This window comes from Leguminivora glycinivorella, chromosome 27 (genome assembly GCF_023078275.1).
Source record: "Leguminivora glycinivorella isolate SPB_JAAS2020 chromosome 27, LegGlyc_1.1, whole genome shotgun sequence".
Lineage (NCBI taxonomy): Eukaryota > Metazoa > Arthropoda > Insecta > Lepidoptera > Tortricidae > Leguminivora > Leguminivora glycinivorella.
Genome location: NC_062997.1, coordinates 6,245,447 through 6,266,971, shown reverse-complemented (window position 1 = coordinate 6,266,971; position 21,525 = coordinate 6,245,447). Strand labels below are relative to the sequence as shown.

General features: G+C 36.6%; 1 protein-coding gene across 3 annotated transcripts in view; it reads right to left on the bottom strand.

Moving 5' to 3' along the window:
* Positions 1-16,761, bottom strand: part of LOC125240359 (probable multidrug resistance-associated protein lethal(2)03659) — a 94,159-nt gene extending 77,398 nt beyond the window's left edge. Inside the window, exons 1-2 of one of the 3 annotated variants that reach the window (XM_048148263.1) lie at positions 16,539-16,761; positions 4,345-4,425 (exon numbers count right to left, since the gene is read on the bottom strand). The gene's annotated coding sequence lies outside the window, so the exon portion shown is untranslated. The remainder of the gene's footprint in view (positions 1-4,344; positions 4,426-16,538) is intronic. The other 2 variants (XM_048148262.1, XM_048148260.1) reach the window with 2 other exon arrangements.
* Positions 16,762-21,525: the final 4,764 nt, after the last annotated feature.

Below are 21,525 nucleotides of genomic sequence, written 5' to 3'. Positions count from 1 at the left end.
ATCTGTTTGAGTAAGCGTTGCAGATTATTTTTATATTAAAATTACTTCAAAAACACGTAAGTTTTCGAAGAAATTGACACTTATTCTGAGGTGATTTCTGAAACAAATTGGATTCATCATATCCTCATTTACTCTATTCTAAAGCCTTATAACAAAGAAGTAGTCTCAGATGATTGTAGTACAGGATATACATAATACAAATTTACCACTTGAAGCATTCAAAACTATCCAAATTTTACAAATTAGACGGACTAAGTCAGCACTTTTCGCGGGTTTTCCTAAACATGCACCAGAAAAAAAAACATAATTTATTAAGTGAGTTAGTTTTTAAAAATCCAGTCTCACAACATGTAAGTTAAGAAGATGTCCTAATCGAATCCTGAACTTAATAAGTCTTTTAGATGAGGGAAAGTGTAGCATTTTGCCGACTAAAACTATCAATTTTACATTATTACGACGTTTTCGTTGAATGCCCTCTTAATACTCGATCCTCTTTAGTCTCTGTTAGAATGCCGAATCGAGCCGAGTTTAGCCGAAGTGTCGGACCAGTGGTAAAAGTGACAGGATATAATAGGCTACTCGCCTCCTAGTCAAATCAGCTTCTTTTAAAGAACTGTCAAAACGAATTTTGAACGACTTGCTAAATGCTAATATGGAATTTATATGAAATTGAATTGAGTGACGTCACGGTCAACTCAGTTACTTACTTTATATATTTCTATCTGAGTTATGAAATAGAAATGTCCATGTTTTTTCTTGTAATTATCTGATGCTTTATTTCTGCATGATATAAAATATTTTTCCCCTTACTAGCTCGGAAACACGTGTTTTGTCCTTTAATACCAGCGGGTAAAAACGCATTTTATCCACTAGTGGGTAAAGTACTTTGACCTTGAATAAAGTCAAATTAACTGCTTTAAAATTGATAAAAGTAGGTGAATCTAGTAATAAAGATGATTTACCACCTGTGGAACTACTGGAAGCAGTGATAAACGCATTTTTTGCGTTGTAGTTTCCTCGCTATAGTTAGGGGAAAAGTTTTGTGTTACACTCGGGTGCAAATGTATTTTACTTCTCGTGTGTTTTCAATTCCACACTCGGCGTTAAAATACAACTTTGCCCCCTTGTATAACAAATAACTATTATTACTTATTAAATATTTGACGACCGGTCTGGCGCAGTCGGTAGTGACCCTGCCTGCTACGCCGCGGTCCCGGGTTCGAATCCCGGTAAGGGCATTTATTTGTGTGATGAGCACAGGTATTTGTTCCTGAGTCATGGATGTTTTCTATGTATTGTATATAAGTATTTATATATTATATGTATCGTTGTCTGAGTACCCACAACACAAGCCTTCTTGAGCTTACCGTGGGCCTCAGTCAATCTGTGTAAGACTGTCCTATAATATTTATTTATTTATTTATAATATTTATTTATTTTAACTGCAGTCAAATTCCCTACATAAGTAACCAAGTTTAAGGCCACAAAGTGAGCGTTCCACGCAAACCGGTATAGAGACTAGAAAGTATTTGCAATGGATGCAATGGAAGGTTGCGCAATATTAAAATGTCAGTTTGCATAGCAAGTGTACGATTCATGTTAAGACTTAGTAGTAGTATTTAGTAAACTCTTTATTGTACAATTAATAACAAAAAACACAGTAATTACAGTAAAGAAGAGTACAAAGGCGAACTTATCCCTTTGAGGGATTTCTTCCAGTTAACCTTTGAGTGAATGAGAGGATAAAAAGAGATGAGGGAGACAGATGCAGCAACATGTACAACAAGGTACCAGAAAGACAAATATGTAATTAAATAAATACACACATAATTTAATTTATTTACTTTTTAGTTGTAGACATTTTAGAGCGCATTATTCGCCAACAAACTGTCCACAGTTTGGCGAAAATATTTGTGTACCTATCACTTAAGTTTACTTTTTAACCCCCGACGCAAAAACGACGGGGTGTTATAAGTTTGACGTGTCTGTCTGTCTGTCTGTCTGTTTGTCTGTGTGTGTGTCTGTCTGTGGCATCGTAGCTGCCGAACGGATGAACCGATTTAGATTTAGTTTTTTTTGTCTGAAAGCTCAGTAAGTCGGGAGTGTTCTTAGCCATGTTTCATGAAATCATGAAAATCGGTCCACTATGTATGTTATAAATAAATTAAAGAAAAAGTTTAGTTTCCCCATTGTCTGTCTGTCCGCGGATAATCTCAGTAACCGTTGGCACTAAAAAGCTGAAATTTGCATGGTACCAATATCATCATCATCAACATCATATCAGCCCTTTATCGCCCACTGCTGAGCATAGGCCTCTCTTCTAGTACGCCACTTGTCCCTGTCCTGAGCTAGTCTCATCCAGTTGTGACCCGCAATTTTCCGGATGTCGTCCACCCAACGAGCTAACGGATGCCAAGCGCTTCTTACATCTGTGAGCGGCCACCATTCCGTTAACATTTTAGTCCATCTGCCATCACTCTGCCTAGCAACATGTCCCGCCCAACTCCATTTTAGTTTGGTAATGACGAAACCCACGTCTAGCACCTTGGTGCGACGACGGATCTCGGCATTTCTCACCCGATCTAGAATCTTGATACCGAGCATGGCGCGCTCCATGGCTCTCTGGGCAACTCGGATCTTATGCACAGCCTTTTTAGTGAGCGTCCATGTTTCGGCACCGTAGGTCATGGTGGCGAGTCTTCAGGCATTGTGGAATGTTATCAGGTTTGAGGATGTCCGCCAACTTGTTGAATGCCACCCAACCCAGCTGGGTTCTCCTAGAGATCTCCTTCTCCTGGTACCAATATGTATAATGATATCAAAGAGGATCGAGTATTAAAGAGCGTTACTGTCAAAGCAAAATGTGTAATCACAGTGCATAGACTGCCATCTCTCCACACAGGCTTAAAACTTTTGAACCTCAGTTTTGACAATTTGGCCCATATTCTTAGCTTGATATGTTTTAAAATGTCAAATTTTAATATTAGCGCCATCTAGCTGAGCCTACCCCAAAGGTGTAACGCCATCTAGGTCACCACTGCTTTATCTATATGGTACTGAGGTACGTTTTTTTCTTAGACTTTATCCGTCTAGATGGAGTTATATAGGTCTTTGAATGATATCAATCACGCCGACAACGTGATAAAATAAAAAGTTGAAAAAAATGTTTTATTAGGATACCGTGTTCGGGAGTGTTCTTAGCCATGTATCATGAAAATCGGTCCAAAATTAAATTTTTGTGATTAGGTTATTCAAAGTAGTGACGAAATTTAACTACCCGAAAATGCCTTGTTTGCCAAATTATTGATGGAAGTGTCCTTTCGGAACTGACGTAAGGTCAAACAATTTGAATCATAGATAAGATAAAGATAAAGATAAAAAAAGACATTTATTCATGATCATGACGCTCACAAACACGTACGTACATGTACACAAGAAAAGAACAAAAAAAAACAGAGAACGGAACATTAAGTGCGCATCACGAAATGGACCCAACTCAGCATGATGCTAGCTGGAAGCCAGCGCTGGTCTTCCGTAGGGCCCATTCGGTGATGCCACGACAGATAACAAACACACAACAATAAATAAAACCGGCCAAGAGCGTGACGGGCCACGCTCAGTGTAGGGTTCCGTAGTTTTTCGTATTTTTCTCAGAAACTACTGCAACTATCAAGTTCAAAACAATTTTCCTAGAAAGTCTTTATAAAGTTCTACTTTTGTGATTTTTTTCATATTTTTTAAACATATGGTTCAAAAGTTAGAGGGGGGACGCACTTTTTTTTTTTCTTTAGGAGTGATTATTTCCGAAAATATTAATATTATCAAAAAACGATCTTAGTAAACCCTTATTCATTTTTAAATACCTATCGAACAATATATCACACGTTGGGGTTGGAATGAAAAAAAATATCAGCCCCCACTTTACATGTAGGGGGGGTACCCTAATAAAACATTTTTTTCCACTTTTTATTTTTGCACTTTGTTGGCGTGATTGATATACATATTGGTACCAAATTTCAGCTTTCTAGTGCTTACGGTTACTGAGACTATTTGGCTGCGGTCTTCTGTAAGGCGGAGGTACTACCCCAGTTGGGCTCTGCTCTAGATTCGAGCGAGATGATATCCGCTGTGCTGTGCCCTACCACACAAAGCGGAACCCTACCAAAACCTTTTACTCCTCACTTCCTCACTTTTGACGTTGACTGTAAAAAGGTTCTACAAATTGGTTGACTGTACCGTACTATTTTATTATGCTATGTTCTATCTACATTTGCATATATGAGAAGACGGTTCTGACTGTAAAATTGCGACACAAAAAAGTGGGTTATTTATAGATGAGCGTACCGTTTACCATATCCAATGTCAATGTCCTTCGCGTAGCGGTTCAAAGGCGAATTCGGCACGGACTGTGAGAAAACATTATCACTGTAAACAGTAAACACGGTAGATAGTGACCGAACGATATTTCACCATATCGTCACTACTTTAAAAAAAACTTGCATCTTCGTCTGTCAATGAAAAGAAAATTGTAGTAAGTATGTATGGAATGCATAATGATTTGTAATGTGTAATTTACAACAGGCAATACAGTTATTCTCGTAGTTATTAGAGTTATTCTTACCTAGGAGATCGTATCAATGCGGAAAATCGCAATATCAAGGTTTCAACACGACAGACAGAGAGCAGACTTTTAATGGAGTAAATGTAACAGACACTAGGAAAAACAAACAGTGAGTATTTATCGAAACAAGATCATCAAGCTAGGACATACTACGCGGACGTCCGCCGCCGAGCGACCGCGACCGATCAGTGTACACGGACCAAAACATCCAGCGAGCCAAATTTCGATCGGACGTCCATGCTCAAGGCCACGTCCACAACCGATAGTTTGCACGGTTAAGTGTATATTCATTGTCCAGATCCGCGTCCGCGGTCGCGCGACGACGGACGTCCGCGTAGTATGTTCCTAGCTTGATTCCCTTGCCCTTATCCCAGTCACTTGAGGTCGGCGCAGCATGTCTTTCTCTTCCATACATCTCTGTCACTCGTCATCTCATCATTAACTTGTTTCAGTTCCATGTCATGTCTCACACAGTCCATCCACCTCTTCTTCGGTTTTCCTCTCCCGTTACTTCCACCACCTTCGTTCTCGTTTCCCGTTACTTCGCCACTGGTGGTGTCCGTCATTATGTGACATCTTGTTTCGATTTTTAATTTATATATAGTAAAGCGACTACTTAAAGAAACAGAATAAAAAAAAACTAAATCCAGATCGGTTCATCAGTTCGGGAGCTATACGATGCCACAGACAGACAAACAGACAGACAGATACACACAGACAGACACGTCAAACTTATAACACCCCGTCGTTTTTGCGTCGGGGGTTAAAACCCGCCAAGAGCACTCACGAAAAACACAAATATAATTTCGTTTAATTCTTACATCATCCACTATTAAGCCTGTACGAAGATAATTCTTCGGAATTGAACAACATTCATAGTTTTGATTAGTTCAATCACTCATGTCACACACATGTCAATTGATCCTAATTTATGTTTTGATGAAAGTATACACGATGTTTTGATTATAGATCAAGAGCCCAGGCCCGCCAGACCTTCCTCAAATTCTCAAGGATGAAACTTTGGGACAATGTAGAGTTCACATCGGCGTTTAATGTGTGCATATTTTCTAGTTCGGCCCATCGGCCAATTTTTTGCTATCAAGTGATGAAGGTGAAAAAAAAAGTGCTTACTTTCCTTAAATTCTCAAGGCTGATTTTTATATATGTGTTAGAGCACGTTGTTAGAAATTGGTTATCATCAATGCCAGACCGTTTCCGCCGGCCATAACTTTTACCAGACGCGACAAAGTTGGCAAAAAACGACTCTAACTTACCTCATTTTCTCAAGCCTGATTTTGATATATGATACGCAGGGACCTGTAACTAGACCGTTTGTAAGCAGCCAGACCAATCGGATGGACCCAACCATCCGCCAGACCGACTTAAAGTTTCGATATGAGCATTAGTAGAATTGAAATATTCCGGGTCTATAAAAGCTAAAAACTTGAATTTTCTACATTAAGCTACGTGTATATTGTATACTTGACGTAATAAGCGACTTTCAAAAATTTTACTTCTAAGGAAATAAAAAAATGAAAGTTTATATGTGGTGCAAGATTAATTTTAAGCTATGAATTTTATTTACACTGCGTAAGTACATGTGTATTTTATTATAAATATAACTTTTACCAGACGCGACAAAGTTGGCAAAAAACGACTCTAACTTACCTCATTTTCTCAAGCCTGATTTTGGTATATGATACACAGGGACCTGTAACTAGACCATTTGTAAGCAGCCAGATCAATCGGATGGACCCAACCATCCGCCAGACCGACTTAAAGTTTCGATATGAGCATTAGTAGGATTGAAATATTCCGGGTCTATAAAAGCTAAAAACTTGAATTTTCTACATTAAGCTACGTGTATATTGTATACTTGACGTACCTAATAAGCGACTTTCAAAAATTTTACTTCTAAGGAAATAAAAAAATGAAAGTTTATATGTGGTGCAAGATTAATTTTAAGCTATGAATTTTATTTACACTGCGTAAGTACATGTGTATTTTATTATAAATATAACTTTTACCAGACGCGACAAAGTTGGCAAAAAACGACTCTAACTTACCTCATTTTCTCAAGCCTGATTTTGATATATGATACGCAGGGACCTATAACTAGACCGTTTGTAAGTAGCCAGACCAATCGGATGGACCCAACCATCCGCCAGACCGACTTAAAGTTTCGATATGAGCATTAGTAGAATTGAAATATTCCGGGTCTATAAAAGCTAAAAACTTGAATTTTCTACATTAAGCTACGTGTATATTGTATACTTGACGTAATAAGCGACTTTCAAAAATTTTACTTCTAAGGAAATAAAAAAATGAAAGTTTATATGTGGTGCAAGATTAATTTTAAGCTATGAATTTTATTTACACTGCGTAAGTACATGTGTATTTTATTTTAAATATAACTTTTACCAGACGCGACAAAGTTGGCAAAAAACGACTCTAACTTACCTCATTTTCTCAAGCCTGATTTTGGTATATGATACACAGGGACCTGTAACTAGACCATTTGTAAGCAGCCAGACCAATCGGATGGACCCAACCATCCGCCAGACCGACTTAAAGTTTCGATATGAGCATTAGTAGAATTGAAATATTCCGGGTCTATAAAAGCTAAAAACTTGAATTTTCTACATTAAGCTACGTGTATATTGTATACTTGACGTAATAAGCGACTTTCAAAAATTTTACTTCTAAGGAAATAAAAAAATGAAAGTTTATATGTGGTGCAAGATTAATTTTAAGCTATGAATTTTATTTACACTGCGTAAGTACATGTGTATTTTATTATAAATATAACTTTTACCAGACGCGACAAAGTTGGCAAAAAACGACTCTAACTTACCTCATTTTCTCAAGCCTGATTTTGATATATGATACGCAGGGACCTATAACTAGACCGTTTGTAAGCAGCCAGACCAATCGGATGGACCCAACCATCCGCCAGACCGACTTAAAGTTTCGATATGAGCATTAGTAGAATTGAAATATTCCGGGTCTATAAAAGCTAAAAACTTGAATTTTCTACATTAAGCTACGTGTATATTGTATACTTGACGTAATAAGCGACTTTCAAAAATTTTACTTCTAAGGAAATAAAAAAATGAAAGTTTATATGTGGTGCAAGATTAATTTTAAGCTATGAATTTTATTTACACTGCGTAAGTACATGTGTATTTTATTATAAATATAACTTTTACCAGACGCGACAAAGTTGGCAAAAAACGACTCTAACTTACCTCATTTTCTCAAGCCTGATTTTGATATATGATACGCAGGGACCTGTAACTAGACCATTTGTAAGCAGCCAGACCAATCGGATGGACCCAACCATCCACCAGACCGACTTAAAAAGTTTAATTTACTTTTCTTCTTGTAATAAAATACACATGTACTTACGCAGTGTAAATAAAATTCATAGCTTAAAATTAATCTTGCACCACATATAAACTTTCATTTTTTTATTTCCTTAAAAGTAAAATTTTTGAAAGTCGCTTATTACGTCAAGTATACAATATACAATTATACACGTAGCTTAATGTAGAAGATTAGGGTCCATATTGGCTCATATAAAATTATTTGTTATAAAATTATTGTTTATACCGATTTGTGCTCCGAATGATCATTTCTCATAATTTTACTTATCATAATTTTGTTTCATTATTATCAATCGTACTACTATCACTGTTCATAATAATCATTTAGTCGAAAATTTTTAATCATAAATTCTATACAAATATTTAATAACATTCATAATTTTGTGTTTAAGAAAATCATTCATCATAAAATTATTTAAAAAGTTTTGGGGAAGTTCTATGAAAAACTTGTGCCATTTATAGAAGCGCGCTTGAAGCTTTTACAGTGACACATAAAATTTACATTAAAAATTCGTTTCTGGTTCGCTTACGGTCAACCTAACACGCTCCTCCTCGCTACGCTCGTCGTCACACCTAACTGGACTGTCACATGTGATGTCTGTTCTGTTAACAATAATATAACGATAAATTATATTACTCGCAATCGTTATGATCAATAAGTATATAAACATAAACATTAGTATAAAACGTATTTATGATGAATGACATTATGAACATAAGTCATTCGAAGTTACGATAGTTATTAACATAAAATTGTTATAAATAATGATCGTTATAATGTAAAATTGTATGACAAACATTTTCGGACTACCAATAATCTATATAACAATTTTATATGAACTTTGGCGCACCCAGAAAATTCAAGTTTTTAGCTTTTATAGACCCGGAATATTTCAATTCTACTAATGCTCATATCGAAACTTTAAGTCGGTCTGGCGGATGGTTGGGTCCATCCGATTGGTCTGGCTGCTTACAAACGGTCTGGTTACAGGTCCCTGTGTATCATATACCAAAATCAGGCTTGAGAAAATGAGGTAAGTTAGAGTCGTTTTTTGCCAACTTTGTCGCGTCTGGTAAAAGTTATATTTGTAATAAAATACACATGTACCTACTTACGCAGTGTAAATAAAATTCATAGCTTAAAATTAATCTTGCACCACATATAAACTTTCATTTTTTTTATTTCCTTAGAAGTAAAATTTTTGAAAGTCGCTTATTACGTCAAGTATACAATATACACGTAGCTTAATGTAGAAAATTCAAGTTTTTAGCTTTTATAGACCCGGAATATTTCAATTCTACTAATGCTCATATCGAAACTTTAAGTCGGTCTGGCGGATGGTTGGGTCCATCCGATTGGTCTGGCTGCTTACAAACGGTCTAGTTACAGGTCCCTGCGTATCATATATCAAAATCAGGCTTGAGAAAATGAGGTAAGTTAGAGTCGTTTTTTGCCAACTTTGTCGCGTCTGGTAAAAGTTATGGCCGGCGGAAACGGTCTGGCATTGATGATAACCAATTTCTAACAACGTGCTCTAACACATATATAAAAATCAGCCTTGAGAATTTAAGGAAAGTAAGCACTTTTTTTTTTCACCTTCATCACTTGATAGCAAAAAATTGGCCGATGGGCCGAACTAGAAAATATGCACACATTAACCGCCGATATGAACTCTACATTGTCCCAAAGTTTCATCCTTGAGAATTTGAGGAAGGTCTGGCGGGCCTGGGCTCTGGGTCTATTACGTTAATCTAGCCAATAGAAAGTCAAGGAAAACTTAAGTTTTGAATGATTCACGGTTAATTTTCCGTCCGGTTAATACATGCTTTTAAATGAGTTGTTCTGTAGGGACAATTTTTTTCGGTAAATATAGTTAATAATAACACGTGAATAACACTAGTATATTTAACTAAAATTCCCAAACTGAAAGGGGGGCTCCTTTCCATTTTAGCATTTTCGCTCTTGTATCCTCATAAGAGGAAAATACACTGTTTATAGATATCGCAACGTCCTTCTAATTTATCTAGTACAATGTTGACATACTCATCTAGAGTGCGATCATTTTTATATAAACAATAATATTGACGTAGAAGTCTAGAATTTTCCGTCGGTGTAAGTATTATATTGAATTGTGTCACAGCTGTAATTTAAAGTTGCATGAACACAGACAGACCCATGTCTACCGTTTTTGTATTTTGTGTGTTTAGCCTGAATTATGAATAACTAGCTTTTGCCCGCGGCTTCGTTTGCGTTAAATTCGTAAATACTCTTCCCCCCCCCCCCCATTTTAGTAAAGTGGGGGGCTAGACAGAGTCACACTGTAGCCTATGTCACTCCGTCGCTTCAACTATCTCCAATTAAAAAAATCACGTCAATTCATGGCTCCGTTTTGCCGCGAAAGACGGACAAAAAAACAGACATACACTTTCCCATTTATTAGTATGGATTATATTTTGTAGTACCCTAACAGGGTTAAAATCAATGAAAGCAAATAAAATACTTATTACTGATAATGACACACGTTTTGATCAGGGTTCGAAAATATCCGATATTTATAATAAATATCAAAATATCGGTTATTTATGATATATATCCATTTTCTATGGAAGACATATTATTATTTTTTTGCATTATTTATGAATACAACTTTAGATAAGGAAAATTCTACTAAAAAAACATAACAGTTAGTAGAAAAACAGTAACATACCAAAAAAACAATATTTTTAACAATTTTAATTTTTTTAAACCCATTTTTGTATTGAAATATTTATAAACAAATGATAAATATCGGATATTTATATCCCAATGGATATTTTGCGATATATATCAATATATATATCGTCGAACCCCGCTGATATGATATATATATCCTCCAACCCTGGTTTTGATAAATAAAATAAAATAAATAAATATTCTTACACAGATTGACTGAGGCCCACGGTAAGCTCAAGAAGGCTTGTGTTGTGGGTACTCAGACAACGATATATATAATATATAAATGCATACTTATATACATAGAAAACATCCATGACTCAGGAACAAATATCTGTGCTCATCACACAAATAAATGCCCTTACCGGGATTCGAACCCGGGACCGCGGCGCAGCAGGCAGGGTCACTACCGACTGCGCCAGACCGGTCGTTAATTTTTTATTGCAAGCATTGACCATCAGAAAAGGAAAGTCACATATGACCATTTAGCCGGTTTAGCAACTCCTACTAGTAACTGTATAAGTTAGAGGTACTTCCCCGACCGAAGATCTCGAAACATAATATTATGTTAGTCACTTGGTAACAAAACAAAGATTTCACTCCTTATGAGTCACGCTGTACAAAACTGAAGGTATATGTATAGTAATACTAGATTTTGCCCGCAGCTTCGCTCGCGTCAAATTCGAAAATTGTGGAATGCCTCATACAAAATTCCACTTCCTAATTTAGGGAAGTGGGGGGTTAGAAAGAGACAAAAAGTAGTCTATGTCACTTTTCATCTCCACTTAAAAAATCACGTCAATTCGTCGCTCTATTTTGCCGTGAAAGACGGACAAACAAACAGACACACAATTTACCGTGTACAATATTAAGTTTAGTATGGAACATGGATATATTAAGGCACATACGACGTTCTGTTCTTCTACGGTGTTCGTGTATCTGTGTATTGACGGGTTAAGAATTTCACCACCCCCTTTCTTCCCGTGGGTGTCGTAGAAGGCGACTATGGGATATGGGTTAAATTGTGGCGTAGGCGAGAGGCTGGCAACCTGTCACTGCAATGTCACAGTTTCGTTTTCTTTCAACCCCTTATTTGCCAAGAGTGGCACTGAAGCTTTAGTAGTTTCATGTGTTCTGCCTACCCCTTTATGGGATACAGGCGTGATTGTATGTATGTATGTACATACAACGTTCCGTAACTAACCCGCTATAGGTACAAAGTACAATAAGTTGCGACATCATTGTTCACTTATGGAGAGGAATCATACGAAGATAAACAATACAGAGCTCGGACGGTTGGTAACAAAATAGGATCAATTAAAATTTGCTGACGTGGCTATGTACAAAGTTTTTGAAAATGAAAATGAAAAATTTATTTTTCAAGTAGGCATATTACAATGCGCATATGAACGTCAAATAAAGCTACGCCGGCTCTAACCCTACGCCTCAGCCTCGAGAAGATTTCAGTCCCCCCTCAGTTTGGGAACTGCGGGCCGATTTTTGAGTCTCACGCGTTCGAATTCAGAAAGTCGTCACTGAAAATAATAAGCAAGTCACCGTTTTCAATGGTATTTTAGTGACAAAATCCCGTATATGCGATATTCAAAGATCGCCCTCCTGCTCAGAAATGCTCTCGACATTCGAGATAAAATTTCATCACATTATGAATGATTCATCTCCATCATATTATCATAGCTGCTGTACTTGAGAAATTCGATATTTGTACAGTTTATCAGTGAGCTCTACAATGTTGCTGTTTTTTAGGGTTCCGTAGTCAACTAGGAACCCTTATAGTTTCGCCATGTCTGTCTGTCCGTCCGTCCGTCCGTCCGTCCGTCCACGGATAATCTCAGTAACCGTTAGCACTAGAAAGCTGAAATTTGGTACCAATATGTATATCAATCACGCCAACAAAGTGCAAAAATAAAAAATGGAAAAAAATGTTTTATTAGGGTACCCCCCCTACATGTAAAGTGGGGGCTGATATTATTTTTCATTCCAACCCCAACGTGTGATATATTGTTGGATAGGTAATTTAAAATGAATAAGGGTTTACTTAGATTGTTTTTTGATAATATTAATATTTTCGGAAATAATCGCTCCCAAATGAAAAAAAAGTGCGTCCCCCCCCCTCTAACTTTTGAACCATATGTTTAAAAAAACCGGCCAAGTGCGAGTCGGACTCGCGCACCGAGGGTTCCGTACAAACCTGCAAGGTTTACAAAGTTCATTCATTACGACAATCGAGTCATAACTATGGTATTTTTATTGCAAAATGAAATTCATAACATTACAATGGGGAAAGATGGAGGAGCATAAATTTAAGAATATTTTGTAATGTAACTAAAAATTTAGGGTTTTCGGAATTTTTCCTTTATGTGTGCTATAAAACGTTGCTTCATGCCAAATTTCAAGATTCTAGGTCGACTGGAAGTACCCTTTAGGTTTTGATTCCCTTGCGAGTACTTGCGAGTTTCAAAATATGCAGCTTAAATTGCTGTTTCTTTTGATTGCGTTGACATAGAAGTTTGATTTTGTTACAGCTTAAAGGTATTATAGACCTGAGTATTTGGTATGAATTTCAATTTAATACCTCTACGCGTTTATGAGGAAATGGGTAGTAAGGTTAAAATTATTAAAAAAAAATATATTATGTGATGTAACTAAAAATGTATGGTTTTCGTAATTTTTCCTTTATCTATGCTATAAGACGTTGCTTCGTACCAAATTTCAAGATTCTGAGTTCACGGGAAGCACCCTGTAGGTTTTGATTCCCTTGCAAGTGTCGAAAATTTGCGGCATAAACGGCTGTATCTTTTGATTGCGTTGGCTTAGAAGTTTTATTTTTTCACAGCTTCAAGGGACAGTAGACCTGAGTAATTGATATAAATTTCAGCTTCATACCTCCACGCGTTCCTGAGAAAAAGGGTCTTGACAGACGGACGGACGGACGGACAGACGGACAACAAAGTGATCCTATAAGGGTTCCGTTTTTTCCTTTTGAGGTACGGAACCCTAAAAATATGAAAAAAATCACAAAAGTAGAACTTTATAAAGATTTTCTAGGAAAATAGTTTTGAACTTGATAGGTTCAGTAGTTTTTGAGAAAAATACGAAAAACTACGGAACCCTACACTGAGCGTGGCCCGACACGCTCTTGGCCGGTTTTTTATTTGATTGTCTTTGTTTCCAAGGTAGTAGAGTAAGGGCTCAAATACATGGTGTAACATTAGGAAACCGAATAATTTTAATAGCTTTTAATAGCATATTCCTCATCATATTATTATTATTAGGAGACTAAAATGTTGTATAACCATTTCTAGATTTCGCCTACTCTAGAGTTATAAGCATTAAATAAAATAACAATTACTTATTATTTCTCAGAAAAAAACGCTGATTTGATGGCGATGATGGCGTCATCAGATCGGACATAATCTTACTATCCTCGTTAATGGATATCAAACTTTGCAAAAAAGTATTTTTTTAGAAAAAAAAAGTGATTTTTTTAAGTGCCAGTTTTACTAATAAAATTTACTTTTTATGTGGAAATACATCCAAAAAAATAAAAATTACAGAAAAAAAAATTATTTGGCAAATTTGCTTGCTTTATTTTGCTCTCAGACATGCGTAGTTAAAATCTTTTGGTTTCCTCATGTTACTCCGTGTAGATTTGTTTTTATGCAATTACAGTTATTTATGCGAATGGTGCATAATAAGAGGCATTAGATAAGAACATAAATGTTATTTATGAATTTTATGTTAATATAAACACCTCCTCTCCACCACATCTGGTGTTTCGGGTGTCCATGGGCGGCGGTGATTGCTTACCATCAGGCGACCTGTCTGCTTGTTTGCCTCCTATCCCATAAAAAAAAAGTGTTATGAGCTGAACTTGTTATTGCAGAAGTTATGACAACACATTGGTAGAACTCATTTTAAATGTTTAAAAAAAAAAATGCTAAAAAATATCTAAGTTTAACTTTAATAAATAACTGAGCATTCGTTTCTGTTTTATATTAATATAGTGTAATAGTGTAGTAATATAGTAAATATATATACAGTATAGTTTGAAAATATTGTATATTGTTTAATAATATAGTTAAAAAATATACCTGTTAGTAACCTAATAACTTAAGTCTTGTCTGAGCAATCACAAATGTTATTAGTTATAAGTGGAAACTGTTTTGGCTATGTATTACCTAAATTATCTTTTTTGTTGATGTAATAGTTTGCTTGTTTGTTTCCCAAGTAAAAAAAAAAAAAAAAAGGATTTGTTATGACATACAAACTAAAAGCTTGCTCCCTAAATTTTTATTCTTAACTAGCTTTTGCCCCGCGGCTTCGCTCGCGGTAAAATTGCGGAATGCTCCATATAAACTTCCACCCCCTATTTTAAGGAAGTGGGTGGTTAGAAAGAGACAAAAAGTAGCCTATGTCACTCTCCATCCTTTCAACTATCTCCACTTAAAAATTCAAGTCAATTCGTCGCTCCGTTTTGCTGTGAGAGACAGACAAGCAAACAGACACAAACAATTTATAATATTATAGTATTTTATGCAACAGGCGTTTAAGTGAAGTCAAAAAAGACGAGTGGCGTGAGTAACAATTTGAGGCGAAGCCGAAAATTGTTATTGAGACGCCACGAGTATTTTTTGACTCAGTTAAACACCGTTGCATACAATACTTTTTCTACGACCATGCACTTAGTTTTTAATAGTTTTCTTGAATAAATTTCGTGAAATTCACACTGTTTCCTGTATTTTGACTCAAAGGTTTGTACTGTCAGCTCGGCTGCGCAAAGCCTTTCCGCGCACGCCCGCAGTGTCGTTATAAGGCGTTGCCATGGTTACAGAGCCAAACAATGCGTTTTCAGTTTTTTCGATACTGCGCGCATGCGCGGAAAGCCGGCGGACGCTGGCTTTGGGGAATAGACCTTTATGTAGGGTTTTAAAGATCTGTGCACGACCCTGTAAATGACGAATAACAGTTCGGGAGTAGAAAAAATATATAATAGTATGGATTATACGGTTTTTTTTGGATGACAATCAAAATAACAAAGTTCTTTGAAGTAAAAGAACAAAGTTTTGATTAGTAAAGCAATGCCCTACCTTAAAAATTCCAACTTCTTTAATAATCTAACACTACATTATTGTTACAGCTAATATCTACCCTAAATTGAATTCTAGCTATGAAACTGGTTGGTAGTGGTTATAAAATTGTGCTCAAATTGTTTGGTAAATATTAACACTCATTTTACCTCACTTCTCTCTTTACTTAAAATCAGTTTTATATCCTACAATTCCTAGACTATATAATTAAAGTTTATTTACTCAGACTACTATAAATTCCTTTTGCTAAAGACTAGCCTTGTTCTAAAATAACTGGTTAAGGAAATTTACTTAAAATTAAAGTTTCTGAACCATAAAAATAGTTATGATAGCTGAAGATTTGTCTCTCAAGATGTTTGCTGCAACTGAAATTACCCAAAAATCAATTCAGACGAAAATTCACGCTTGTTTTTTACTGCTGAAAAATATTACGACATAGTCATCAATGACTCAGGTATGTATTTCATAATCATTATTCGGCTTATTTTTTAAAGTTTTGCATAATTAAAAACGTTCTCATATACAAACCTACTTATTTGAACTAAAAATTTTTAGAACTTTTAAATTAATACGATTTTACTTTCGTAACATTATTAAAACTAAATTTACTGCTACGCTATAATCCCAAGATAGTAAGAAGAATACTGTATTGCAAGAATTATTAATTAGAATTAAATATATCTAACTGTCGGGTATGAAAAAAAACTCACCCCTATTGGAATAAGATCGGATGTCAGCTGATTCCAAGAACACTCAAATGATGCACTTGGACCACAAAAACAATATATCACCAGCACTACGAAATAACAAAACTAAAACTGTTTATTTCAACACCAAAAATATAATATTTACGAGATAAATAAAATTGTTTGTTGGAACAAAAGCGCACAGCCGAAGTAAAAGCAATTTTTCAAATAATGCCACTTGTCAGTGTCACTGTCAGTTCTAGAATGAGCGAATGATTTCCTTTCCGTAGTCTGACTTACGTCTGACTGACTGAGTGAATGACTTCAACAAGGTCGTTACGTTCGGAAATTTTGTTGAAAGTCATAACAGACGGGCGTACTGCTAGTACTAACAATATCAGCAACTCTGTAATACAATACGTATTAAGCGGTTGTTAGACCGATCAATTGATTTTGAATCCATATTTTGTGAATTTGTCGTTATTATTTAATAATATATCTTGAAAAATGAACGCCGCTACCCTAACATCGCGATGCAGGATTGAATCGAGTCTTACTGGAGCCATCTTTAGGATGTAAATAAAACTTTAATTTTGCTACTCGCCGTTGGAGGTCGCTTGTAGTATCGCCATGCAAGTTTAGTGCTTTATTCGTCACTAGGTGGCTATAGAGGTAGTACTCTTCGCTTCACCTGGTGAAGCTGTTTATTTCAAAATTGTTTTAAAATAATTGATGGATTCATAAAAATGGTACATGTGATCTCATGTTGCATTTTTGAGTGATAGGAGGCACAGAGCAGATAAGTCACCTGATGATAAGTAATCACTGCCGCCCATGAACACCCGAAACACAAGAGTTGGCGTTTTTTTTAATACTACGTCGGTGGAAAACAAGCATACGGTCCGCCTGATAGAAAGCGGTCACCGTAATATGGATGCCTGCGACTCATGCGCGTTGCCAACCCATTAGAATGGTGTACACTCCCTTTTGCTGTGTTAAGTATACAGCAAAAGGAGTGTACAAGTTCCAAGGAAGGATCGCGTTGCCGACGACTCAAAGGACAATAGACGGAACAAATTTAGTTCCGTAGGTCCTTCCGTCACCAGCACACCGCACCCTCGTTGAGCTCTGGCAGCCTTACTCACCGGCAGAAACACAACACTATGAGTAGGGTCTAGTGCTATTTGGCTGCGGGTTTCTGTAAGGCGGAGGTACTTCCCCAGTTGGGCTCTGCTCTAGATTCGAACGAGATGATATCCGCTGTGCTGTGCCCTACCACACAAAGCGGAATATTTCCTACAGGGCGGCATTTAAGATGGGTGTACGCTCTTTTCTTGAAGGTTGTATGGGTAGGTAGGTAACAAAACCACAATGAACAAAATACTTTCATTTATTGTTATACACTTATAAGACGTAAATGAGATATGAATCATAATTTTACTTTTATAAGTCTTAGAAAAACATAAAAAGGAAGCAATACAATTAGAAGCTAAAAGAAATACAACAGTACACAAATACAAAGTACCGTTTCTGAAACAAAGTATCTAAAGTACAGTGAAACAATTGAAAATGTGCCTCTCGTCAACTATAAAAGCCTTAGAAATGTATGAGTAATATTATATCGTCACTACTTTTAAAAAAACTTGTATCTTCGTCTGTCCATGAAAAGAAAAATGTAGTAAGTATGTATGGAATGCATATAGACTTACTGCGTTTTAACTTTGAGGAGCAGCGTGAGATACGAGATTTTTTAAAAGTTGTCGCGATATTACTAATATATTGTCCAGAGGGCGCTGTTATTCTGATGTATGCAGTGACAGTTCAGTATAGCATGAAGAATATAGTTCTAATGAAATTCCGCAAGATGGCGCATAGTCATATATTTCTGGTCTATAGTTTTGTCGACAAAATAAATTTTCCAAAATTCAAATACAACATTCTGACAACTTTGTTAAGATATATAGAAATACTGATTTAAACTTTCACGATTATTACACATAATTATTTTTAAAAACCGGGACTTAATCGCGTATAACTACATATTAAACTGACCTCCAACGTTTCAAGGACGGCGTTGTCCCCGTGGTCTCGGAGAAGACTGGCTTGAAATGACATCAACACCTTCTGACAGCCGCGCGAGTTTTTCGAACTACCCGCACTTGGTTTTGATTATCAACTTGAACTGTTTGCGCACTAGGGATGTTACTCTGTCGACATACAACACTGACGATATTCGATTTAACGACTGTCGATATTATTTTCGGCTTACACTTATTAATGACAGGATTCCATGTGGATGAGATCCTAAAACCTTCGTCCCGATTGAAATTGCGATGTTTTTTGATTTCAATGGCTTGGCCGTCCTTGAAACGTTGGAGGTCAGTTTAATATGTAGTTATACGCGATTAAGTCCCGGTTTTTAAAAATAATTATATATAGAAATGTTAGTCCGTATAATTTTGCTCTTGAAAAAGTGAGGAAGTGATTATCATTATGTTTCATTATGGTTTCATTTGTCACGCAAAAACGACGGGGTGTTATAAGTTTGACGTGTCTGCCTGTCTGTGGCATCGAAGATCCCGAACAGATGAACCGATTTAGATTTAGTCTTTTTTGCCTGAAAGCTGAGTTAGTTTGGAGTGTTCTTAGCCATGTTACATGAAAATCGGTCTATGTCGCGGTCGGGGGTTTTAAAAAAAAAAATTGTGGTTAGGTTATATTATTATGAAATTGAAATTGCCACTGTTGAAAATATCTATACAAAATCTATTGGAAATCGCGCGTATAAAGCTGGGTCTTAAGACGGCTGAAATAGATGGCGCTTTACTGTTGAGTCCTGTATGGTCAACAATTGTAATTTAGAGTTTTGAATGATTCACGGTTATGTTCATTAGACTTATATTGACCGGGATATAGACCGTGATTACCTTTTTGCAATGTCTGGATGCAACTGCGTCGAAGTAACGGGAGCTCAACAAAAATCAAAAAGGTAATCACGGTCTATATCCCGGTCAATATAAGTCTAATTCTAATTTACTAATTTAGTACCAGTTTCGTACAGGCGTGATTGTATGTATATTGGATAATATCGTATAGCGCCATCTCTATCAGCTGTTCAAACGCATACTCGTAATTCAAGAATATATTAGGTAGAATAACCTAACCACAAAATTAAAATTAAAATAAAAAAACCCGACATAGTAGACCGATTTTTCGTGAAACATGGCTAAGAACACTCCCGACTAATTCAGCTTTCAAACAAAAAAACTAGATCTAAATCCGTTCATCCGTTCGGGACCTACGATGGCACAGACAGACATACACACACAGACAGACAGACACGTCAAACTTATAACACTCCGTCGTTTTTGCAACGGGGGTTAAAAAACAGTGCAAAGAAGAGATATAAGAAATCTTTGAACGAGAGCACACCTCGGACACTGGCGATTAAATATATGAAAGAGGCGCGTTCCTAGCACACAGTCTAAGCTCGTGTAGGTGAACACGTACCCTGCTTGTATGAGTGAAATATGACAGGTCGACTGTTCGCGTTTTTGACAGGCGGTAACTGGGAGGTAACCGAGAGGGGGTGGGCGGCACTTTCAGCGGGGAGCGGGAGTGGCCATACTGTACGATAGTACTCTTTATTATACTGTGACGAGAGGCACTTATTAAGAATTGTATTTTTCCCCTCCCTAGCTCGGAAACACGTGTTTTGTCCTTTAATAGCAGCGGGTAAAAACGCATTTTATCCACTAGTGGGTCAAGTAATTTGACCTTGAATAAAGTCAAATTAACTGCTTTAAAATTGATAAAAGTAGGTGAATCTAGTAATAATGATGATTAACCACCAGGGAACTACTGGAAGCAGTGATAAACGCATTTTTTGCGTTGTAGTTTCCTCGCTATAGTGAGGGGAAAAGTTTAGTGTTACACTCGGGTGCAAATGTATTTTACTTCTCGTGTGTTAAAAAACTCGCAAGTTCAGGATTCTATTCTCGAACCACTCGCTTCACTGATGGTTCAACTATAGAATCCTTTCACGTGCTCGTTTTTCAATTCCACACTCGGCGTTAAAATACAACTTTGCCCCCTTGTATAACAAATAACTGTTATTGTGGCATCTTTCATATCTTTGTTCAATACTATTAAAAACTAAGTGCATGGTCGTAGAAAAAGTATTGTATGCAACGGTGTTTAACTGAGTCAAAAAATACTCGTGGCGTCTTAATAACGGCTTTCGGCTTCGCCTCAAATTGTTACCCACGCCACTGGTTTTTTTTGACTTCACTTAAACGCCAGTTGCATTAAAATACTATTACCGTCACGACTATTTTATAAACACATTATAACCCACAGAGAAAAGAGTACGTATTTTAAGTGTCAAGGCATATCTCGGACACTGGCGATCAAATATATGAAAGAGGCGCGTTCCTAGCACACAGTCTAAGCTCGTGTAGGTGAACGCGTACTATGCTTGTGTGAGTAAAAAATTACAGGTCGACTGTTCGCGTTTTTGACAGGCGGTAACTGTGAGGTAACCGAGAGGGGGTGGGCGGCACTTTCAGCGGGGAGAGGGAGTAGCCATACTGTACGATAGTACTCTTTATTATACTGTGGTCAAGGGGTTGTTATTAAACATCACCTTTGGCCCCAAAGGACTGGCTCGTCTGACAGATGAACATGTCTCTTTACATTCTTGAGATGTCGTCTATAGCCGACAAGTGTCTTATTACAGGATGTTATAGCTTGTCTTTGATAGAATTATATAATCGTTACTACACCGTGTTTCCGGTATCACTCAAAACCTCAGACACCCCAACTGATTTTTATTTTTTTTCCCCTCACTAGCTCGGAAACACGTGTTTTGTCCTTTAATACCAGCGGGTAAAAACGCATTTTATCCACTAGTGGGTAAAGTAATTTGACCTTGAATAAAGTTAAATTAACTGCTTTAAAATTGATAAAAGTAGGTGAATCTAGTAATAAAGATGATTTACCACCTGTGGAA